At 42.6% G+C, this 24952-nt stretch overlaps 1 long non-coding RNA gene across 4 annotated transcripts; it reads right to left on the bottom strand.

Moving 5' to 3' along the window:
* Positions 1-753: 753 nt before the first annotated feature.
* Positions 754-21177, bottom strand: LOC121674677. 4 transcript variants are annotated; one of them, XR_006019772.1, is made up of 4 exons: positions 20809-21177; positions 3194-3267; positions 2968-3061; positions 754-1566 (listed from the first exon to the last, which is right to left on the bottom strand). It is a non-coding gene; the product is annotated as an uncharacterized LOC121674677 (long non-coding RNA). The 4 variants fall into 4 exon arrangements; XR_006019773.1 differs by lacking the exon at positions 20809-21177 and adding an exon at positions 8527-9529; XR_006019770.1 differs by lacking the exon at positions 2968-3061.
* Positions 21178-24952: the final 3775 nt, after the last annotated feature.

Raw genomic sequence — 24952 nt, 5'->3', positions numbered from 1 at the left:
TTCTAGACCTGCTTTTGGGTAGAACTAATTGTTATCTCCACCTGTCTGTTCAAGTCCATGGAGGACTAAGGGCTGGATCTAAACCCTCATTTAGGTGCCCACAGTGCCACTTGGGTAAGTGGAGAGGCCTGATAGCAAGAGATATTCTATTTCTCCTCTAACCACTCAGTTCTCCTCCAGAGCAGTTACCGAGGCACCTTGAATTCTTCTGCTGAGCATGTCCAGAAATATAACTGTTTTGGCTACGTTGGGCCAAACATCTTGGAGCCATCCTACCCCAGAAGGCATTTGGGACTTATGAAATAGGCTGTCTAGTGCTGACATTCACTCAGAACATGGCTGGAGGAGAGGAGAAAGTCCTATTGAATCCGTCCTGTTAGACAACCAGCAGCAGCTCAGTTCCCAGGGTTGAGCAAGAGTGCAAAGAGGGGCCTCTCCTTTTGGGATCTGGTCACTTTCTGCCCAAGGTGCCTCCACCCCAGGTAGCATTCAGAATTATTCTCTTGGTCTGAAGCCAAGGGAACTGGAAATAACAGATGATGATAATGACTAACTACAGACATCCTGTTAATGCCCTGCTGAGATGATCAGCCAATAAATTTCCATCCAAAGATAAGTGCCTAAGAAAATGGAACATGCCAACCTCTCTCCACTGACTGAAGAGGCAGCCCAGACCACTCAACTTCTCTCTATTACACAGGTACATTTACAATCTGTCCTTCAGACTCCAAAATACACAATTCACTTTGGAAATCCTTTAAAATGATAACAATTTTATTCTAATAAATAATACAGACAAGCTTTTTAGATTCAGCTGGGATACATTTCAGACTCTGGAAATAATGTTCACATATTTACGTTATAAATTTAGTGCAGAATTTCCAGTCTTACTTTTTAGATGCCAAATGCTTTTATTAGAAAGCTTTTTAGATAATAGGACCTTTCTTGTATTATGCATTCATAAATTTCCTTCAGTGATAGGGGTGAGTTGAAAGATCAGTTCAACACTGCTGATTAGTTTCTTAATTAAGTTATTGTGTTCAAAAAGGGATAAATAAATACTGGTCACAACTTAAAGAGAAGCAAAAGTGGGTCACAGAACTTGAAAAGGCTGCCCAATGAAATAAAAACAACAAAATGTTGCATTTTTCTCTCTGGAGAAGTGCTTTTGCAAGTGGCTAGTGCGACTTTTCTCCCTCTCAATAAGTGAACTGGAAATGCTGCACTGAGCTATCATGAAAAAGGGGTCAGTCAGGGGTGTTTTGTAAGGTGGGGAACGAGATTTACAGCAACACAATCAGTTGGCCAGTTCATCATTACACATGCACATGTCCTAAATTAGGAGAGCATGAAGCGGGTGGATACATTATGCTGTTCCACGGGAAGCAATTTGAGCGAGTTGTTCTTGTTCCAGTTCTTTGAGACTCAGCAACGCATCTCCCAGGAATCTGTAAATCATCAGCAGGTGATATTGTTGGCTGTCATAGCACAGACAGGCAGAGCCAGTTACAACTTTCACCAGACTATTTTTCTGTTCTTGTTCTTAAAACTCTCCTTTCCAGGAAGCTGCAAAACAAATCACAAACCAATAAGCAAAGTAGGACAGCAGAAAACAAAATTCCAGAGATAAGAGACATGCTGATAATTACTTCTGTTTGGGAGCATTGCTGAGTTAAATATCAGTCCTTTACCAGATTAATAAACGTATGCATGCTCTCTCTCTCTGTTCACCTATGTAGCCTTTGTCAGTGCAGTATCTGAGTGCCTCTGGAAACACCAAGGAATGTACCCTCACAGCACCCCTTTGGGGTATCAAAATATAGAGATTAACAGACTTCTCTGAGGACAGATGTAAAATACATGGCAGAGAAAGGCCCCTAAAATTCTGGTTCCACGTAACCACAGCAGAAGCATCTATGTTACAGGGTTCCCCATGTATCTGGTACACAAAAGGTTGTTACTGATTGCCTCTGTGGCCACTGAGGAGGGAACAAGATTTACATCAAAGACAATGGTGTTGGACATGAGGGGAAATCTAACTGCAGAGAAATGAGGTACTGGGACAGGATATTCACAGCAACACTGTGACTCGTCCTTCAAATAGGTTTTTGAGAAAGGGCTGATAAATAATCCTCAGTAATGGGTCTTTCGAAAGATGGAGTTGCCCTGCTGCATTGTATGCTGTGGACATGACAGCCTAGGGTATTACCGAGTTTGTTTTGCTGTCTTTAGCTTTGCAGTGCATATCAGGACTTGAGTGGTAGACAAGTAGTGGTGACATTTATTACCACCATGGTAAAATAGAAATGGGTTTAAGTCTACTGTGTCAGAAGATATACAAAATTATATGGCTTATGAAGTTATCAGAGTAAACCAAGAAGCTACAAAGGACTAGGGACAGGCTCTCTCAGCAATGCTGAAGCACAGTCAGTGGGGCCTGAGGGAACATCTCCGTATAAATGGACGAGGGCTCTAACATGAACTATAGGGAGTATGTAAGGTGTGCTGAAAACTAAAGTAACTTTCAGGAGTTCTCTCAGCAGCTGATCAGTCAAGAATCCATGAGATGGAAAAGCAAATGAAATGGCCACATCTGCATGGAAGATGCAGATGTGTCTTATGGGTCCAACCCACCTCCTTTTTTAATTCAACAGAGCACTTCCATCTGACTTCAGGAGCCTGGACTTGGCTTGCCCCTTACAAAAAGTGACCCAAACTTCATATTTTATAAGGGGCTGAATTCTTAGGGAATGCCAAGAAATGTAGCACCCTCCAATGGAGTCTCTTGTTACAGCATACTTGCGTGGGACTTCTGAGCATCTGGAAGCCTGTCCAGACCCAAAGTCACGGACAAATAGTGACTGCACAGATGCAGTCAGAGTGCTCCCAACTTTCTTTATGTGCACTCAGCAACTCACAGTACCCAAGCATTAAAACGCAGGTATCACATTTCTGAACTGGGCTTACCAGTCAAAAATGCATCTGTGCATAACCCCAGCCATCACTTTGCAATGCATCTTCCTCCCCTTGCTTGTTTGAATTGAGTTTGCCTCTGCCCTCTCTATAGAGATAAAATAATTGAAACAGTTGACATAAAGTATGTGTTCCAAATTATTTATGTGTTTTCTAGGGGATTGTTTTTAAAAAAGGGGGGAAAAGAAAAAAAAAAAAAGAACAGAAATACCAAACATACCTTCCTATCTATGCAGCAGAAAAGGAGACAATCTGGGAACAAATACAGCTCAGTTCAAAACCATGGTTTGCATTCTCTGAGGAAAATACATGTCACATCATGTATGGGTATGTGAGTTTTCTATGGGTTAAGCAAACACCACCATATGCTGCAGGTCAAAAAAAGATAAAATCCTGTGCATGTGTAGAGTTACAGATATCTGTCTCCTTCTGCCATTTCTAACAGCATGCAGAGCTAGAGTTCATAGCAGGATCTGGCACTGAGGAACCAACATGTGCATCTGAATGTGGCCCTGCAGAGATAGATACATTTGTTTCTATGCTTATACTGCATCAGGGGTGGAATATGCAGCCCATTTCTTCTCTTTTGGCTAATCTGGGGAAGGCTCAAGTCATGAAGCCCTAGCAGCATACCACCCATCAGGGCATTCCTGACACAAGCCTCAAAATCCTGTGAGTAGCCAAGCTTCAGATATACACCTGAGAGTTTCCACAGCCCAGCACCCTGTGTTACAGGATCACAGCTGTGATAACTTGATCTTCACCACTCTCTAGGGAGAAATCTAAATCAAAAGCTTTTCAGAGCTATAGGCCTCACTTTTCTGTTCATGAGAGAGACTGTTTTTATGTGGCCATGGTATGTTGCATTTATCTGAAGATTATGTTCAGCTGTTGCCTTTCCAAACCTTTTGATACAGTGCCTGTAGATGTTCACTAGCCTGTCAAGGATAAAATGAATACAGGGGAATCTTGGAAAGACATCAAGCAGAGAGGAACCTAGATCACAATAACATGATATCAAGTGTAGATAAAGATCCAAACTTATCTAGAGCCTGGGGTTTAGTTGGGCCCTTTCTCTCCACAACATCGGTGTTTACAAAATTCTCTCTAAAATTTTACACACGCAATTTCTGTGACATTGGCCATTAAGGAACTCATGCTGGTTTTGGTAAGTGCTGGGAAAACTGGCCTTTTTGGTATAGAGCTGTCACTTTTGCCTCTGGGAAGCAAAGAAAGTAAAAATAGATCAGTGACTACAGCTCAAGAGACAGATTTACATGGCCCATGTAAATAAAAAATTTGGCCAGGCTTCTTTTATTTCCAACTTTTTCATCTTTATGATATCTTTTCAGCTTTACATTAAAGATGGTTCTTATCACAGAAATCAGCCTCAAATCCAAGGCTAGATAGATGTGCAATATCCTTCACATAGACCAACCCTTTTTAACCCCATGTATGCCCTTTACAGAGCTTAAGCTCTGGTTCAGAACCAGACCCAATTTCCAAGCTGTCCTCTTTTAACAAAAATTTAAACCTTTTTCTAAGCTTGCTGGCCATAAAGCATTTCTCAGTTTCAGTACAGCCTGTCTTCCCACATGCATCCTATGGTCTCTTCTAGAGAACCTGTCCTAAGCTGGTATACACTGTTCAGGAAACAAAAGCAAATATTAGTTTTCTAGTGTGACATAACCTTATAAACCTCTTTCAAGCCCACCTCCTACCCCTTCTCCCTCTAAGGCCAGAAACCTGTTGCTACAGATTTTTGGTACTCAAGGCTGGAATCAGCCATCAGAGTGATGAGGGGAACACGCGACAACACAACTGCTCTCTGCTCACATGGTGAGTGCTACAGGGCAGTCTCCCGGCATCTCTGTCCCTACCTTGACAAACATTGCTGTCTGCATATTGAAACCACTTGCAGATCTCCCCTCTATCCCCATGATGAGTAAATCCAGACCACTGACTCAAAGTCTCTATGCTGTAGGATCCCCTTCCTTCCTGTTTTAACAAAGACAATTTCAAAATCTGGTAGCTTGAAAACTCCCAGCACTCAGCACAAATTGCTTTAAATCCCAGTGGAAAGCAGATTCTTCCATTTCAATAACACAGAGTTTGCTTAGAGAGCTGGCAATTCAGAGGAGACTGAACCACAGTTCCTGCCAAGCCTGGGCCACACACCACAGCAGCTGGGGCAATGAGTAAGTATTTATTTTTTCCCACAGTGGTGGAATTGAGACATCACTCATGTAAATATGTTTCCCCATGTTTTAAATGATGGCTGCTAAAGGGTGGCTCCCACACTTCAGGAACATCTTTGTTTAGTCACCTGCTCAGGACAACCTGGATCAGGTCATGTACCTCCAACAATGTCTTAGATTGGATACACCTGCTGGCCTTTCAAACACAAAACATTCTCCTAAGGTGATGGAAAGGAGAACCTCATCAAAACATTATAGATGGGAGAACATTTATTCTCCTTCAGTTAGCACCTGGAATCCTCCTCACTAGTTTCAGTCATCCTCACACATAAGCCCACACTTACAACCATCCATTGCTGTCTCAAAGACCTTCTCCACAGCCTGCTAGGGGCTTATGCTAAATACTGATCTAGCCTCAGTCCCGTCCAACCAGCAACACTTTTAACACTTTGCTGACTAGCTATCTGCAGAAAAAGAGGGATTATTCTTTGTCATCCTCAGCCCAGCAAGCATTATCCTTCTTAGTCATTAAAATCCAATACCATACAATGTCTCGGGTCTTCCTTACGGGCCACGGTTGCTGTTGCAGCCCTGCAGGAACCAAATGTGTTCCCTTTCTTCTCAGGGGAAAATGCCAACACCATGAAGAGCCTACCTTCCCAAAATACTCAGGAGTCAGCACAGTAATCAGCGAGAGCCAGAAGCTTTCTACAGAGCCCCAGATCCAGGACTGCAACTAAGATTTAGCAGTGTCCAATGCAGGCAGATGTGGAAAAAGAAATCCAGCTGCTGCCAAACTGGTTGCATTTGCAACTGCATCTTAAGCTGGCCAGCACTCTGAAGAGGTCTTCTCACACCTTTTCCTTAATGTGAGCAGCCCAAGCATGCCAAGGGATTAGGATCTGCACAGATGTGAGTTCAGGCAGCTGCAAACAAAGAGTACACAAATCTTAGAACAGAAAACAAACCCCAACAGTGCTCACCACTCCTTCCCCACCTCATCTTCCCAGCTATTGTGTATTCACATGCTAAGGAGCTCCCAAACCTTCCCTAAATCCAACAGTTTTCAGTGCTCAGCTCAGTCCTGAACCATTCCTGCTGGCTCCCAGGAGAACCTCTATGAGGGGCACGTGGGGATGTCATGGCCTAGTGCCATGCTTGGGAGTTTCCAAAGAGCTCTGCTCCAGTTTGGGGGGTATGTGTCAGGTAGAATAGGATGCCCCACACTGCCCTCTGTAAAAGCTCTTCTCCCCTCCCCATGGCCTTTTGAGAAGGGGTAGCTTTCCCCTCTCTTCAGAACAGAGGCAGGCAGAATAAAACACCTTGCTGTTCACCCACAGCTTTCCTAACAAAACAGAACATGCACTAGCAGAAAAACAAAACAGCTACCTCCCTTTACAGCAAATTACACAGCTTTGCCTGGCATATTTTTCTACTCTAAAACCATCCCAAGAATGAAGGCAGTAAGTGGGCACCATCGGGGGCTGGGAACAAGTATCAGAACAAGTTCCACCACAAAGCACTTGTGTAGCCACAGTTACACATGCAATGATGAGGACATAGAACAGCTCACGAAGGAATTAACCATTTTGTCATCAGAGAAGGACTTGAATGTTGTACCATAAATAAGGGTAGATGCCACACACTAAACAGTAAGGGGAAAACTAAATATTGAGTTGCTGCTCAGTAATTGAGCACAGCCCATTCTGTGCACGAAACAAGGCAGGGATGAAAGGGGGGAAAATAGCAGAAGCATACATAATTAAATGCTATGACAGAGAAACATTCCCACAGGGACTAATGGAAGATACCAGGGGTAGCTGGAGTTCTGGCATTTGCTGACTTGAAAGTGTTATGCACGTGCACATGTGAGTGTGTGCATATGTGTGTATTCCTGCTGTGCACGTGGGATTGCCCCATGCACAGGTCATCTGCATAAAATCAGTAGCCAAGTCCCTTGAGACAATGCTAGAAGGATAGCAACTGAGGTTAGAAGGACAAGTGCCAGAAGTCATCAACAAAAAGCTATGCAGAATAACAGTGTTTCCTTATACTGTTCATGTACCTACATAATTCCCACTACTGAGAAATTTGTGTGAGTAGCAGGGCAATTCCAGTCAAGTTGCAGGTTACCTACTAGAAAACAACAGCCTTGCCTTTGCAACTCTGAGGCCATCCTTTAATTAATTTCTTTTTTAATGTGAATGCTCTCAGCTTCAGCATGAGCAATGGTGGGAGTAGGAGAAATTCATTAAATCTCTCTTCTAGTGATAATCTTTAGCAGGAAGCTAGGGCACCTACCCATCATTTACACCTCTCTCCAGAATGCTGTTTGCCTGCAGATCATTGATAAAAATTATAATAGATCAAAAAGCAGTTTTTCCAATTCTGGGATAGGCTAGAGAGTGAGGCAAGGCCTGGGTGGAGCTGGAAAAAATGACAGCAAGCAAGAGATGGGAAGTGGAGGTAGCCCAGGGAGGAGAGGCAGTGGAAGCCTCCCTTAGTAGGTTGCAGCTGGGATGAGAGGGGAAGTGGTCAGTTTAAGGGGAGAAGAAAAGACAGAGCCGTAATGCTGTTCACTCTGGTTACTTTACTGCAAATTACAAAAGGGAGCATGGAAAAGGAAAATCAGAAGGCAGCCTTTAACTCCTCTGATTTCTGGCAACCTGGGAAGCCTTGTTCTGATCATTAAAATAATGACCAGCCTACAGTATAGCAAGAGGAGGGTGCCAGCCACTTCTCTTCCAAAACTGACCAAAGCTGCCAGAAATTTTCCCACTGGTTTGGGCCTAAGGGTGCCAGTAAGCTGATTGCTAATCTCTAACACATGCCTTGTCTCAGCAGTCGCAGTGGGGTGAGGCACAAGGGTTTTAATTTCTGCTTTACATCCTTCCCGCTAACGCCCAGCATGCCTCTCCCTTCACCACATGGCTTTGCAACCTCTGCTTCTACTATTTTCCACCTTCTTTTTCCAAAAGTCAGCCTCAGGGCCAGGGGTGGTGGTGAAGCACTGTGTGGGAGCAAAACCCAAACACAGCTACTTAAAGCAAATATTATTTTTCAACTGAAAGACTTTTAAATTCCCCCCTCCCCCCCCAGTTTATTTTTAGAACAATGGTAAAATATACAAATCCTGGAGGCTTCAAGCACTTTCCTGCTGTGCTATTGACTTAATTTACTTCTTTAATTTGTTAAAACCTCACCAAAAAAAATGTTATTCTTTGGAGACTTTGCTAGCCCAAGTTTTGCATATATTATTTGCTGCAAAAGATTAATGAGGTAGCAGAGGCATTTTTTAATGGATTCCCCTGGTTTTCTCTCACTCTCCATCACTTTTTCTTTTTTTTCAACTCACATGGCAGTGCAGGTCCATGAGTCTGCTAAGCGCTCTCCACAGACAGGATACAGGGTATGGGAAGAAAGTAATGAAGTTAAAAAGCCTCTTTCACAACTCTTGTCCTTCTCTTTCCCCACCCAGAGATACCGTGCTAGCCAGAGCGCTGCACCAGCCTCCGGCGGATCCAACGCCTCCACAGCCCCGTCCTTTGCGAGGCTCCGAGGGAGTGGACGGAGCTGAACACCCTGGGTTTACAGGAAGGCTGCACGTGTGACAGCAGCTAATCCTACGCATAGTTCAGAGGTGCCGTCAGCGAGCCCGGCCATGCACAGGGGCCCCGCTCTTGGCTCACTGAGGAATCTGCTGACACTCCCAGAGACTCATGGGGAGCACTTTGGATCCTGGCCCCAGAAACCTGCTCCTCTTACAGGAACTGAGCACTGCCTGAAGTGTGGCAGCAGCACAGACTTCCGTGGTGATGGCTAAGGATCAGATCTGTTTCTCTTTCTTCACCAGAATAACTAGGCTATTTTTCAAGAAGACACTATGCTTAGAGGTGTCTAAATACTTTCTCTTCTCTCAGCCCACGCGCAGCCTCTGTTCCACAGAGCACAGATTTTGCCTAACAGGAGGTGAAATGGAAAGAGAGAAGAGGAAAACAAGTGAGGGAGCACAGGAAGAGTGGGTTAAGATATGGGGGTCAGGGCAGAGGGTTGTGACAAGTTCTTTGTGATATCTTTAGAGACAGGGTAGGTCTGTAATAGGGCAAGGGTATGTGAAAGGGAAAAGAAGCCACAACACCCTGCTGGCAGAAGTGAGGAGAAGAAAGTTGCAAGTCTCTTGAAAAGCAGCCAGTAGAGACCTCCTCTCTTTCTTCACATGCAAAGCTGATTTTTAACCTGAACGGACCAAAAAGAAATGGCAAGAAGCCACTCTTCTAGCTTTCCTCCCTGGCTTTGGGGAAGTCTGCCCATTGCTTTAGGGCTGGAGACTCCTATATGCTGAAGAACTGAAGACAAATGCCCTTCAGCATGACTGAGGTCAGGCCACTCAGCACATCACTGCACTCAAACCACTTGGAACAGTTTGGAATTCTGTCCAACTTGACCCATCAGAGAGAATACACAATAGGAACTGAGTCAGGGACACTAACCATGGTATGACTTCATTTAGGGGGATCAGGTAGTGATCCGAGGGCCACATACAGTCTATGGGGCAAATCCATGCAGCTCAGTATCTTTTTTTGCCATAGTCTTAACACTAACACTGTTAGGACCATTTCCAAACATTTCTGTGTGCCACTGGTGCAGCACTGAGCCTGATAATCTGCACTTGTTCCTGAATCAGAGCGTGTCAGCCATGATCAGACAGATTTCTACAGGCTCTGTTCTGCATACTCTGCTGCCCTGCTTTGAGTACTGGTGCCACAGAGGCAAAAATGTTCTGTGAGAAAGCCAGCTCCTGTAGTATTCCACTCAGGCAAATACCACCAGCACATTTTTGTCACCCTGTCTTCTTTTTCCACACAGAAAGAGCAAGGCAGAGCAACAATGCAGGAATAAGGAAATGACATGAAAGTACCTGTCTAGAACAGCCAACTCAAAGACAATGACACACAATAAATAACCCTGAATACTGAAAAATGGAACTGCCATTCTCTGTCATGCCAGAAATGTCATAAAGCACAAAAGAGACATGCCAATCATTTGAGGACCCCCCCAGAAGAATTTTTATAGCACCATATTTCATAACTTCTTTTTCTGTCTAGAGGGCCCAATTTCCTGATCTATGTCTGCCTCTGCCTCCCAGCTCAGTCTGCACTGCTGCAGGTGCATTCAAGTTGCTGGCTATCCATCCCCAGAGGCACCTAGGGCCCTCCAATGCACGTAAAACACTGCTTTGTGCAACATGCATAATGCTGGGATCCAAAGGAAAGACTGCTGAGGGAGGCAAAAAAAACAGTAGCTCAGTCTGGTTCAGACTAAGGAGTAAGATCAGCTGAGAGAAAGTGTCCCTTGTGTATTTATCAAGTGTCAGAGGCAAGACTTATGTCCACATTGAACTCAGTGCTATCAGACAAGGTAGCTTAGAGCTACTTTGGGCATTTCTAGATGAGTTGCAAGCACAGCCCTACACCCTTTTAGGCAACTCTGAAAAAAATATAAATGTTTAGTTCAACCAACAGAATTTTAAGTGTGCAGAGGTAGCCCTAACACCTTTGAATATCACTGACTGGATTCCTCACTATATCATGTTGATCAAAAACTCAACAGGATTCCTCTTCTGCATTTTCTTTGGTTGTTTTTGTTTTCGGTTTTTTTGGAATGGTATGACGCATGATAAACGATACCACACAGATACAGTAATGGTACTTAAATAATCCCATACATAGCAAAGATTCCTGCATACCTTCATTTAAAGTAGGCCTAAGGCAAGCCAAATATACAAACAATTAGAGATCTGTAGGCATGCCAAGAAATATTCATGCAGCATATAGGCCCAAGAGAAAATACAGTGAAGATTAAGAATATTATTAACACATATTTGGAGATAATAGTATATGATGAATTTGTCTATGAGTATCTCTGTGATCCTGGCAAATCCCATAAAAAGGACTGGACTGACGTCTTCCACATTTACCTACAACAGTCAAATCTATAGCACTGCAGTAGGGCTAATTACCTGCAATTTAAACGGCTGCTAAGCCATCTTCCTTTGTTTTGTTACACAGTAATTAGATCCACCTCATTCACTCAGTTCATGACCAATGTTTCCGTTTCACTCACATCCCAAGATAACTTCTGTTGCCCTTTTCTTTAATTTTTTTCCACAAAAAGGCTTTTTCCCCCTCCTGAACATTGTAAGATTTTTGTTCCCATTACAATCTTTGGCACGCAATGCAGGTGGTATCAGAAAGAGCAAATGCTTCCATATTCTTTGAATTACTATAAACTGCTGTATGGTTTTGTTCATCTTAAGTACCCAGTCTTTTGATATCTCAGCCAGTCCATTCCACGCTCACGAGTTAATAAGACTAGAGGCAGGGAGAGACATGAGAAAGGCCACCCAATTAAAGCGAGAAAATGAAGATCAAAACCGGCTACTGTGCTGTCATATGGTCAGGTACTGAACTGTGCCTGGTGCAGTCACTGATAACAGGCTAGATAATGCTGCACTTGTCACTTTGCTGTGACCTTCACCAGTCACCTGGCCCGAGCCTTATGAGAGCTGACTAACTTTTAAGTTAAAAAGGCTTAGATTTAAATTATTAGTAACCCTGGAAATCCTCAAATAGCTTCACTGAAACAAGAGGAATGACTTTGAAATTACAAGCCCTGTGGAAAGGACTCTACATAATTTGATAATGGACACAGATAATTTTCTTCTCCATTAAACCAGCAGGAACTGAGCACTGAAAGTCCATGCCTACTTGAGGGATAGGGGACTGACCCATGTGGCATGTAAGCATGAGGTTACCCAGTGTCCAGGTCAATCCTTGGAGCTGCTCAGGTAAAGCTGCTGCATACAGCATGTACTGTTCTCCTGATCATGCATCCAGAAACCACAGCATAAGCATTGCTCTAGGCATCAATACTATGGAGTAAGTGTTCCCAAACTCAGTGTTGCTGTTTCTGTATGCACTGAGAGGGAAGTGAGGGGCAGGAAACTCACTGTTAAGCAGAGACATAAGCCTTTGTTAAAACACCATAATGACTATGATCTACATTTCAGAGTACTCTCACACTGAAAATTGCTAGGAAAAATAGGACACATCTAATTTACAAAATAATAAAAAAATACTTCAATGGATTCTTCCTTAGGAGTATTAAAATAAGAGTTGCCTCTTCCTGCAAATGCAGGGAGCTGAGAAGGGTTCACCACACTTTGTACCAAATAAAACTCTTATTACAAACAGAACGCATACCACAGGAATTATTTGTTGGTGTGTTCTGCTGCTTTTCACCAAAATTCTTGTGAGTTCAGCTGCCATCAGAGTATTCAGTGAAAAAGAAGAAGAGGAGGTCTAAAAGACTAGAAGTCTGCCAGTGCTACTGGACATCCCAGTTTACAAAGAAGGCTGACCAGTTTACCTCCTGGGGAACTTGGTATTTTACACAATGACCTGCCAGGAGTCCACCTTAAATTAAATGACTAGGAAAACCCAAATAACTGGAAGGAGAGTACAGGTATGATTTTGTTACCTAAGACATCAAATAGTTTCACAACTGGTCTCTCAAAAACAAAGGAAAAAACCCATCAAAATGCTGAATTTGGCTTCCACAGTGCAAAGAACAGCTGGAGCATTTCTGCATGACTTAGTTTAATGCAGCAAGATTGGAATTTTTAAGTTCCCAAGGAAAAAAAAGGCAGCACAGTTGTTTTTCACTTTCTGCTATCTGTACCAGTTACCACCTGGATCCAAGTATTTGCCACTTAGGATCCAACTATTCAAAAACCCACATTATTAATTAGTATCAAACCAAAGGTGTGTGAAACATCTGTACTCGAGGAGTGACCTTTTGATGAGAGAAGACCATTCCTTGACTCTCCAAGTTCTACAGCTCACACTTGCTGCTTGAAAAACTATTTCCCAGCTCTAAGTCCCACCAGTCTGGCAGTGAAGTGCAGGTGAGATATAAACAAACCCAGGAGAAAAGGAGAGATTTCTTATGCATGGTTGTAGGCTCGGCAGGTTCTATTAATTTGCCTGTTCTGGGGAAATTCAGACCCCTTTTCCATTTCTTTTCTGATACTTTCCTGAAACCTACACAACACAGCAAGCAATGCATTAGGGAGGACAGCTTTTTTGCCACTAGAGTCTCAAGGGTGGGCACAGATCTCATCCCAGCAAGGAACCCGTACAGTCATAAGGCAATGGCTAGACAATGACTTGGGAGTTACGCACCACATCAGCTGGAAGTCTCTATGGGGTCAGAAGAGCAAGGCAACTGGAGACCTATTTGCCCCAGATTTGCCCCCAAAATCCACATTTCTTCCTGTGGAGTTCTTTGGCACACCCAGACATGGGCATGGGCACAATGCATGTTCCTGGATGCTGCTCTTTCAGACATAAAATCATACCGCTGCTCTTGCCAGGCACTGGCACTTGTTCTTAATCTTACAGGGCTGTTTCACCTAATGGCTCCAAACCTAGCTTCCTGAAAGCAGCAGGGGACAGCTGCTGAAACACCATCAATCCAGACAAAGTCAACATGACCTGTGGATGTGGTCCAGCTCTGCCAGGAAGGGCCCAACAGTGAGGGTGGCTGAGGAAATATTATTGCAGCCTGGAGGCTTTCTCATGCAGAATTCTATTTTGGTGCACCATTTTTTGTTGCTTGAGCATTCCCCAGACATTTTGGAAGCTCCAGACGCAGTAATACTTAGTTCTAGGTCACAGTTTTTATTGATAAAGGTTTCCCCATCCTGATGTGGGTGCAAACGCTTGTGAACGCTGCAGGATTATATAGGGAATAATCACTTGCCATAGCCCACAGCATATAATGTGCCCACCAAAAAGCACAGTAAATTAAATAACAGTGCTTCCTGCCAGTTCAAACAAACATTTTTCCCTTGCTAGTGGAGCAAAGGAGTACTAACCCACAGAAAGGCAGTGTTTTGGAACTTCATGTAATAGTAGCAAGAAAAAAGTCACACTGCTATGAAGTGACACAGAAACATCCATAACACATTTTTGTCATCAACACAGCAGCAGTGGTTAGACACAAGGAAATGTTTATTTGATCCATTTGCTAACATATAAATCAACTTGTTCTAAAACTATTTCATAATACGCATTCTCCAGCAATGACCCAGTTTGAGGTGAGCTATTTGAGGTAATCACTGCATGTTTTGAGGCAAGACAGCCATCTGAGTAACAACTATATCTTCTTTGTCCACAGACTGCAGAGTTTGCACCAGGAAGAGAGTTGCAATGAAAATAAATTAACCCATTTTACTTGAGCCATGTTAATTGTTTTCACTTGAAAAAAAAAGAATGAAACTGTGACCTAGTGAATGGGAAATCCTCAAGGACTTGGATAAAGTTGTCACGTGTATCCACTTGCCCTAACCTTTGGCCTTTTGTCTAAGTACAAGGGGCATATCAGTTAAGTATATGATGTCTTCTCTCTGGGAAACTCAGAGAGTTAATAAGTAATTTCAAACTATTATAATTTTGATGCATGGAAAAAAAACCCCTTGGCTTTCCTCAGACAGTACAGCTGGGTAAGTACAGAATTTCCCGGCACTCTTTAAGGCTGGGTGGGGTGGGAAAAAGAAGAAGGAAAAAGAGAAACAAATGAAGTTGCTAAAGAAGGGGGGGAAAAAAAAAAAAAAAAAAAAAAAAAATAGAGGCAGGAGTTCTGCCAGAAGTTCAGGAAACCTTTTCTTCCTTGTTACGCTTATGGAGATCAAAAAATCCAAATTAAATATGAATCCCCCTACAAAATGCTGATGACTTTGCTCAAACTAGGGCAGCTAAGGTGCTGAGAAGCCACGAAGCTCAGCTGTAGTCCTTCAGATAATTCATATAATCAAGTACCTTAAGCGATAGGTCTCGTGTCTGCAGGATCAGCACAACAGTTCTAATCCTTAAGGAGGAACTGACTCGTGGGTATGCCTATAGCCCAAACCAGTTATATCCAAGCCCTCCAGGCACCCCCACAGTACAGGCAGAAAATAGCAACTGCAGAGGAGATCATATGATCTCTGCAAAACCACTGCCTTGTTTCAGGGAGATCTCACCCCACAACGGAGGAACACGGAGGGGATTGCAAGCACCTTTTCCAACCTGTTGCACAACAGAGTGAAATGCTATTGGCCATCATGTAAATGGGATGACTCATTTTTCCCCTTGCCAGTGGATGGGACTGTGCTCACAGCTATGCCTGCCCTTCAGGTGGAAGGACAGAATTGCAATCTCAAGAAAGGACTTTCTTAATGCCTGTTAACTTGGTCTTTTGTCAGCCTATAGCCATACCCTGAAATCAAATCTACAATTTTATTGCACTAAATCATCTATTTTTCACCTGAGCACCTCAAGAACAAACCCTGAAAAGTCTACAAATCACCGTGCATGTCCCCACTTAAAAAAAACACAAGCTGTGCACAAACTAATTAATCAACAGAGGGTGCATGGTGGAAGTCAAACCTACCTTATGAGTCCCATTCATTAAATTATCAGTCTTCTCTCCTCTCACTTTCCCCATGGCTTCCCTAAGTGAGAAGATTTTTCTCTCTAGGGTTTTTAAAAGACAAAAGTATCCTTTAATATGTGCAGGAACAAATTCAGGACCATGCCCACACAAAACATATGTTTATTAATATTTCATCTACATATTGATCTTGCCAATGTTAGTGACTCCCCTGACTGGCTTCCTGTGGCCAAGCAAGAGCAAATAAATTTTTAAGAGAAATTTGAAGTTAGGAAATACAACATGCAGATGTATGCATGCCAGTACCTCCCTCTGACCCCCAAGTCTGGCAGGCAAATCTTTCTGAACCAGCTTGCAGGAGGTGGCTCTGCAAGCACGAAGGCTTTTTAAAGCAGTGCACAGGTACAGGGATGATTTTCATGTCGAGAAAGTAATGTGAAGTCCATTAAAAAAAAGTGCTTATTGCAAGTGATTCAGGGATCTGTGAAGTCAGGAGAGACCACTGGAATCCCACCCAATGCAAAACACGGGGGATTTCATCCATTCATTTCTGCAGCTGTCTTGCACATCCCACTTCATTAAGCCCCTAAATTTTGACTAACCTCAAACCTGTATTCCAGAATTAAAATTAACTTGAAAGTCACAGTCTTCAAGGCGTGTCAACGCTGCCTTGTGTAACACAAACCTGGGGGCAGGCCACTAAAATATGACTGTGCAATTGTATTGTTAAGATCCTGCTGCTCAACCTCCTCCGTATCTCATGGAGCATCCTTGCTGTGCAGCAGGAACCTTCCCGGGAAAGAACTTGGCCAACCCACCTGCCAGGGAATATTTCCTCGTGTTTGCCAGGCATTGGCGGATTCAAGTCATCGTGAGTGTATCTCAAGAAATGCCCTATCCTGAACCCAGCCCATCCACAGTGCAAGGATAAGTTTCTTTCCTACCATGTCATAAAGCTGATCCAAAGCTAGTGCTCAGTTTGGATGCAAGATGAACTGGAGGATGACCCCAAACTTGGAACTGTGCTCAAAAGGCAGCCCAGCCGTAGCCTACATGCCAGAAAAGCCATGATCCCTCCTTTGATCATGCTCCCTTCATCTGAAATACTCTCATCAAAAAGCAAATGCTTGAAATCTCTCCTCACTCAGAGCATCATTCTGCAGGTTCAAGAAACAATCAGTATTATGCTGTTTGGGAGGAAGGGGTGCAATTATGCAGCACAGCACTATTAAAATCATCCATATAAAGTGATTGCTCACCTAATCCATTGCACGGTTTGGCCCATTTGCTCTTTTGAGTTTCTGCTTTGTACTCCAATCTGCAGCTGCCTTGCACCTCCCACTCCTTTTCTGTCTTCATGTAAATCAAAAATCCATCAAACCTCACTTCTTCAGTAATAAATCAATTCTTTGGATTACTCAACTAAAAACCATGACCTTGTGGCTGCAAAGTCAGGGTATGTTTGAGCACCTGAATGACAGCAAGCAAAAGAGAAAAAGAAGTATTTTTAATAATACTTAAAGTTCACAGAGGGCATTTTCTTCTGGGCACATTTGAGCTTGCCAGAAGGGTTGTACTATTCTAATAAAAATTCTCATTTCTCGCTTACCAGTCACCACCCCTCCCACCCCCCCCCCCCCAAAAAAAAAACCCAAAAAAAACCCCAAACCATTCCTATCCTTTTCTGTGCTATTTTCTCTGTTTGTATGCTGTATTCATAGCTTTCTTTCCTGAATATGGGCAAGTACAAATGTCAGAGGCAGACTAGAAATGTTGGGGCACACGCAATGCATTCTTGGTTTCTTCTAAACATCAGACAACATCACCAATTAAAAAAGAAAGGAGAAAAAAAAGAGCACTCAGTCTCCATCTACCTGCTTGCAAGCTAAGATAAGGAAACATCTCAAACTTTCCACAAAGCCTCATATTACCTCCCATCAAAGCCAGGAAAATCCATCCTATTGTTTCCCTTGCTAGTGCTGCATCACTGCATTCCTACAGAGCTTCTGAATTTGTTCAGAGCTTGTTGATGTTGTTGTTGTTATTGTAAAAGCTGAGTGTTACACAAGACAGAGAGCTTGACAGCTTTCCCACAATCCTCAGCATGTGGGAATAGCGAGTAACAAAGTGTTAACACCTGCCAACTGGTGGTTAGGTGTACATGTCTCTGTTAACAACAAACACTGCTGCTAGCAGTCATCAGAGCAAAGCAGCAAATCTGTTCCCTTCTCCAGCTTGGAAAACACCAAACAATAACAAAAAAAAAGGCACCTAATTGCTTGATTAAGATGTATCAGTGCTGGAAACTGTTGATCTAGAACATTGAATCTCTGACATTTACTTCACTCTTGATTAAACAGAAATGTTTAAAACCAGTTACTGTGCAGGCAGAAGCTCAGAGCACTGTGTACCATCCAAGGAATTGAGACAGTATAACTTTTTACAAAGAAACAGAATCAGAACCACCTCCTCTCTGTTTCATAAAAGCATCAGATGCTGGGACTCTCTGGTTATTAGGAAAAAGGGATGCAAGAACACTAATGAGGGATTAGGAGACAGGTAACCCCTTGGAACTTCCAGGGGAACCTTGTGGAAAAGTCTAGCTCCTGCTCTGAAAAATGCTGCTAAACACGGAAGTTGGGACAGTTTCCTTATGGTGAGAGGGATTAATTGTGTACTTTTAAAAATCATGTTTTCATTTGGTGATTTCCTAGGCAGCTTAGTGAGCCAGGTGGCACTGATTTATCATCACCAATTTGCGTGTGACTAATGTCCTAGACCTGAGGCTAAAAGCCTGCGTGCTCTAGATTTGCCCTCAGTAGCCAGCTTGCTTGTTTTATTGCCCGTTATGGCAAAAAGGTAAGGGAAAAGTGAGTCAACTCACTCATCTCAAGTAAACTAGAGATTGCTAAGTCAAAAGAAGGGAAACTTCATTAATCTAACAGTACTCACAAAAGCTCACTGCCATCCAAATCTCCCTAACTGTGCACAGAAACTCCAGCTCAGCTGGGGAGGGACATTAATCCTGGTTTCCATCAGACTCTATTTCTTCAGTAATTGCTATCAAGAAAATAAATTATCCCATTCTTTAGCAGTGTGTGCGTGTGGGGGGGTGAATTTCACATTTATATCTTTCCTCTAAACATATTATCTGAAATAGTTCAGGAAACTATGATTGTACCTGATTAATCAGATGATGGCCAGGACAACGGATAATTTTAACCTACATCAGTTCCTGAATCTAAGTCACATGGGAGGAGGAAGGTGAGTGGAAGGGATAAATAACTTCTTTTGATGGTTCTACCAATTTTTGCCAACATTAACGTTGCATGAAATAAAGACTTCCAGTAGTCAGCACCTTGAAACAGAGGACACACATTCTCCTTATTTCATGAAACATCAAGTATCTGAAAATCCTACAAGTAGCAGACAGTTAGTGGTAATAAATTGTCTTACAAAGGCTGGCAGAACACTGTTCTGACTCTAAGCAACATCATTTACCAAATTGCTATGGTGAAGGCTCAAACAACCTTCCATTTAAAGCTCCCTGTAGAAGGTTCTATGGATAAAAATGGACCATTTTTTAGTTGGCCAAAAGTGGCTTTCTCCACCAGCAGTGGAGGAATAAGGTAATATACTTGCCTGCCAACATGAATATTGACCAATTTACTGAGATAGATATTTCCAAATAGCAGCTGGAAAGTTTTTTTGGTATAGGAGGTTTAGGATCACCTGCACCAGAACAGTATTAGAGGAAAATTTCTAAGCTTTATGTGAATATTCAAGCCCCTTAGCAGATGAATTTAGAATCTCAGTCACATGGTTTCAGTGACTCAGCCATTTGTTAGTCATCCTCTGCCCATTATATCTCAGGAAAGTTACAGATACCCGTAATTAGAAAGGCAATCCCCCTCCTTCTGTCTCTTTTCTGCCTGTTCTTTAGATATCATGTCCTCTCTCTCACTCCCTTACTAACCAGAGGTCCTGTGCTATTTATTCCCATTCCCCTCCCAGCTAGATTTAGTTCCTTACAGTCTCACCCATTTTGTGCCCTTCCCACAGTCTCTAGATCCTACCCCACGTTCAGAATGTTCCAAATTAACAGCTGTCCTTGCACCCTTCTTCAATCCTCCCTTTTCTGAACCCAGCAGCTCTGCCCGGGTCCTCGTCTCTCTCACACAGGTTTCTATCAACAGTTGCCTTCTGTGCTCCCACGGGCCTTATTCAGTTCAGTGCCATTCTTGCCCACTCTGGAAGCATAATGCAAGAGAACTGGGTTGCTTCTGTCTAAACCTCTCCCAGGGCAAGTTTCTTTAGATAGTCTGAGTTGTCGATCTGTGGAGCTGGCACTTCTGTTCTTCCTCAAAGTAACATTGCTACCTGATATGTTATTTCTACTCTTGCACGCTACTCCCTCCATGCATCATTCCACCAGTTCTCTCTCTCCTTTGCTGCATCAAACAGCTTTCTTGGGTTTGTCTTGCAACCCACTATTTTCTCTTCTTGCTGTTCAATCAACTCCCACCATCCCTCTGCCAGGGATAGCTGCATTGATCAGAAGCAAGTCTAGTTTTCCAAGTACTCCATGACAAGTTTTTTTTCATATTTTCCATTTGGTAAAAAACAGACATCTCTGAACTATCAAAGCCAGAGGGGGCCAGCTGTCATTCAGCCTGAGACAGTGCAACTCCTGTTCACAAGGCCAAACATACAGAAAATGCTGTAGTGAATTATCAGTGTCTGATCTGCAACAGGCAAAGGGGCATGCAGCACTTAAATCTCAGATTTATGGCTCAGGTACTGGGAAGCAAGAGAAGACTGGGAAGGACAGGTACATACATGCCATTATCACACTTAGCACACTCTGAATATGAGGGTGAGAGTCTCTCTCACACAAAATTCTATCCCTTTGAAAACTACTGCATAATCTTCCCTTAAGAAAAAACACCTTGGTGGAAAATTTCAGACCAGTACTAAACTCTCACACCCTTAATGCCATAAACATCTCACACTGACATCTGTAATGCCTCTGCCAATTTACAAATTCTTCCTGAGTTACTCTTTCTCTGGTGACAGAAGACATTAGGTTTACTATTGGCTCATTATCCCACACTTTCCCAAACACACGGCATGTGTATTTTACCTGAGGTTAACCCTGCCTTCTTCATGACAAGACATCCCATGACAGTCCCTTTTCCAGCAGCACTCCTACCCCTCGGGGTGATTGCTGGGCACTGCCAGGCTGCCAGGCAGACAGGTGCACACCACAGCAGCAAGGCTGGCTTAGATCCTTTTGGTCTGAACTTTATCCATTGTGTTTCTTTCTGAAGCAGCCATCTTCAAGGCAGGTTGGTGTCTCTTTATTCAGGCACCTTGTAGCACCTGAGACCACAATACTAGAATGCTCCAGCAGCAGAAGAGCTAAATCTAAATGCAGAAAACCCCAGCACAGTCTAGTATTTAAAGCACAGAGCACATGGTCTTGATTGAGCACATAAAGTCTGACCCCATCCATGACTATACTGGGTGGTGAGGGCTCTGGCAGGCTCTGATTTGGCATAGTGAGGTCACATGCTTTCCCTGCTGACACATGCACATTCCTGTATTTAGTCTTAACACGAACAGGTTAAAGTATCTTCCTCCTCTGCCATATTCAAATGATGACTGAAAGCTACATCTGCATAGTGTTTTCCCACTAGGTCAATAGCAGCCAACAAAGGAAAATTTGCTTCTGGTTCTTTAGCTGAATAGGAGAAAACAATTGGTACAATATTAGTCCAAAGAGGGAGGACCTGAAATGCACTGCCAACAAAGCAATTAGCAGCAGGATCAGGGGGTGGGCACTGCCTGCCTGCCCTGTTCATCAACCTCACTGAGGGACTCAGTTCCCAGGTATTTAATAGAACTCGTCAGAGCTAACATGCAAATTTTTGCATGCAACTATCTTGGAAATAAATTACTCTTCCTGCATTTCAGGAAAGAGATCTGTTTCTTGGTAGTCTTTGAACAAAGGAATGAGTTGTCCATTCTGTTCCACACTAATTGTAATAGTTTACACTACAGGCTCCACTACATTGCTTACAACTGGTCTATTTGAAGAGCAGCTGGGAAGGAAATAGTTCTGGTAGTGGTGATGTGGAGGACTCAAATAGACAAGTTCAAACAATGTAAGGACAATACAGGCATGTGAAAAACACTTCAACACCTACCTCCCAGTAAATTTCAGGGTGTTGGTCAGTTTAGATGGTTTCTTGGAGGGTATAATGTCTCAGTGCCCGGCAAGGCTTGGTTCTGTTCCTGTAGATCAAGGCTCCAGCATTGCACTTTTGATAGCTAGTAATGCATCCTGCTTGTCTTTCATCCTTCACCAATGATGTGCAGCCTTTTCACCATTAAAAATCAGACAACCAGAGCCTTAGTAAAAAGGAGTATTTTGGTGTGATTCTAAAAATCCCTCAAGTGAAAGGCAGATAGACTTACTCTCTGGACTATCCAGCATAGAGCAATCTAAGCAATCTTGCTAGTGCTTGTCAGGGCCTGAGCATTGGAGTTGTCCTGATCATAAGCACTATAATCCTATCAAGAGGCAAATGCATAATCACATATCACCAGTTCTTTGGGCTATGCAGTTAGGTAAGGGCCCTGCATCTGTGTGATCAGATCCTCCACTAGTAAAGGATAGCATGGAAACAATAACCTCTTATTTCCAGTTCCTATTTTGGTTTCTACTCTTCAGCACACAAAAGGATGCCTGTCTTACCCAAGGCTGCCTCAGCATTAGATGGGCTATGTTTCCAGGTCACTTTCTGTCCTTTTGTCCCATGTTTTAGTTTTCTGCCTGTAAGAACAAAGCCAAGGGTCTTGAGGCTATTTGCATCTTTGGGGGATTTGGATGCACTGCAGGGCGAGGCTGGGCCTCATTTTAAGAGAAGGCTCCAGCCCACGCCAGTGCCAAGAGGCTGACTAATGCAATTATTTCCTTACGGAGCAGCATTTTTCAAAGTGCTGATTCTTATTAAGAAAAAGGAGCGGATTTGGAGCTCATATTTTGATCTGGTGCCCAGGATTATTTGGAAATTCTTTTTCCTGGAACGAGACTTTTTATTCCAAATTTCTCCATGGTGGGGAGAGAGGGTTTCCTGGGCAGAATTAGGATAATGATTACAGCCTGTATACAATCAGTTCTAACCGCTGTGGAACTCCAAAAATGAATGTTATTGCTCAGTGGCTTCATTGAAAACAGAAGTATTATTTAACCAGAAGGATGGCAACACATGGAAATAGCTCATTATCATATTTTCTCCCTATTTGAAATGTCACATTGAGCATGTATCTTTCACATCCACTACACTTTAATTAATTTGGACTGTGTTTAAATATATTACACAGCATGCTTCATTACAAAATTCTGACACATTCCCATTGATGAAGCAGGGTTTTCCTTCAAACACGTGCAAAGGCAATAGGAGCTACACCGCTAAATATTGTTTTAAATACAATAAGGATACCACATCATCTCTGTGTCTGCCTGTGGTTTTCTGCGGCATGGCACATATAGAGCAAAACCAACATTACATCCAAAGCTTGCTTGCTGTTTATTGAAGGGACAATGATGTTAACATTACTATTCTAGATCTAAATCTTAACCACTTACCTTATTTACATAATTGCAAGACAAACATATATTTTACTCAATGGCTGGAAAAGATTCCAGCAGTGTGATTGCCTAGAAATTAAAAAGTAGAATTGCAGGGTGTATGTGTGAGATGAAAATAGCTTGTTTTAACACAGCTGGTGTATCTTATCTTCTGTGCACTTTCAAACACAGCACTTACGAGGATGGTTGTCCTCCTCCACCCAGGTCTCCAACAAAGTAGAGGATTTATTTCATTTGCAAACCTTCCTCTGGAACACAATCACTCCAGAAGTTATTTCTGGTTTATACTTGTTTAAGCAACTGGGAGAATCAAACCAGTTTTCAAAATCATGTAAAAATGAGAGTTCATGCAACTTTTAGTGTTTCTTGGGCTGAAATCTTCTATTACTTAGAATTCTATGCTGAATGGGATCAGGGACTTTGTAGAAGGTGAGACTAGTATCTGACTGATAAGATGTCATCTCTTCACTATTGCTTCTGTTGAGGCACTGATGTACTAGCTACCGAACTACTGTAAAGCCATTTTAGTTTGAACCATCTTGGATACAGCAAACAGCTGACGACTTGCCTCCTCAGGGCAGTTCTATCTCACTCTATCATCCCACCCACTAGATGCCACCAAGCGCCGATTGTGTTTGCATCAGGAAGGAATCTCCCTCCCCACTACTCACACCCCATTCAGGAACCACGTGGAGCCAAGGTTGGTGAAGGAGACCTGATTCATTCCCTGGGAGCCAAGTGAGTGGCATACCTCACACAACAAGCCTCTGCATGACATTACAGTCAATCCCAACAGCTTGTTCTAAAATGTTCCAGGGACAGCTCCTTGGACCGTTGCTTCCTCATCCATCCTCCTAAGAGAGCAGTAATCAAAGTTTTATAATCTGAATCGTGGATTCATTATTATTATTATTATTATTATTATTCTTTTCCCTAGTAGATGGCCTTTTTCCAAAATAATTTCATAAGAAAAGATTCTTATCATGGGGAAGGTAACACTGTTCTGAAACAAACTCCCAGATGGGGCCCCGCGGAATAAACGTGTTGTTCCTTAGATAAAGGGAAGGTGTTAGGCTGCTGATCACTGTGTGGATGTTGCCACAGAGGAACAGCACGGCCCTGCTCTGTGCTATTAAATACTCTACTACTTATTCTTCCGCCCTGAGTGTTCTCTCCTCACCCCACATAACCCTTTCCTCAGAAAACATTTGCACTGAGAAGAAAAATGTTTTCCAGCATTTGAACAACAACAAAAAAGTTGCGTTTAGCTACAACACATGTCTGTCTTTAAAAATCTGGATTGGTTTTATATTTAATTCATTCACTGAATTGTAATAAATGAATAAACCTAATTTGGAGGATAATAAAAAATATGAACTGTGTTGCTGAAGCCAAAAGCAGTAACTACAACTTGGTTTTTCCTGATTCTTTGCTCCTTCGGACCCAAGCATTACTGTTGCAATTTCTTTTTCTGTATTTTAAGTGTTTTTTTTATTTGATTTCTGCATTAAAAGAAAACTCTAGTGTAATATAAAAGGATACTATAATCACAATGTCTAATTACAAACAAAAGCTAAGTGTCTAATATAAAAACATGCAATAAAAAAAGAGTAACTACCAGATCAAAAGC

Source organism: Corvus kubaryi, unplaced genomic scaffold, assembly GCF_017639235.1.
Source record: "Corvus kubaryi isolate FWS band 111438036 unplaced genomic scaffold, C.kubaryi_AGA036_p1.0 69, whole genome shotgun sequence".
Taxonomy (NCBI): Eukaryota; Metazoa; Chordata; class Aves; order Passeriformes; family Corvidae; genus Corvus; species Corvus kubaryi.
This window is presented reverse-complemented; position numbering and strand designations above follow the sequence as displayed.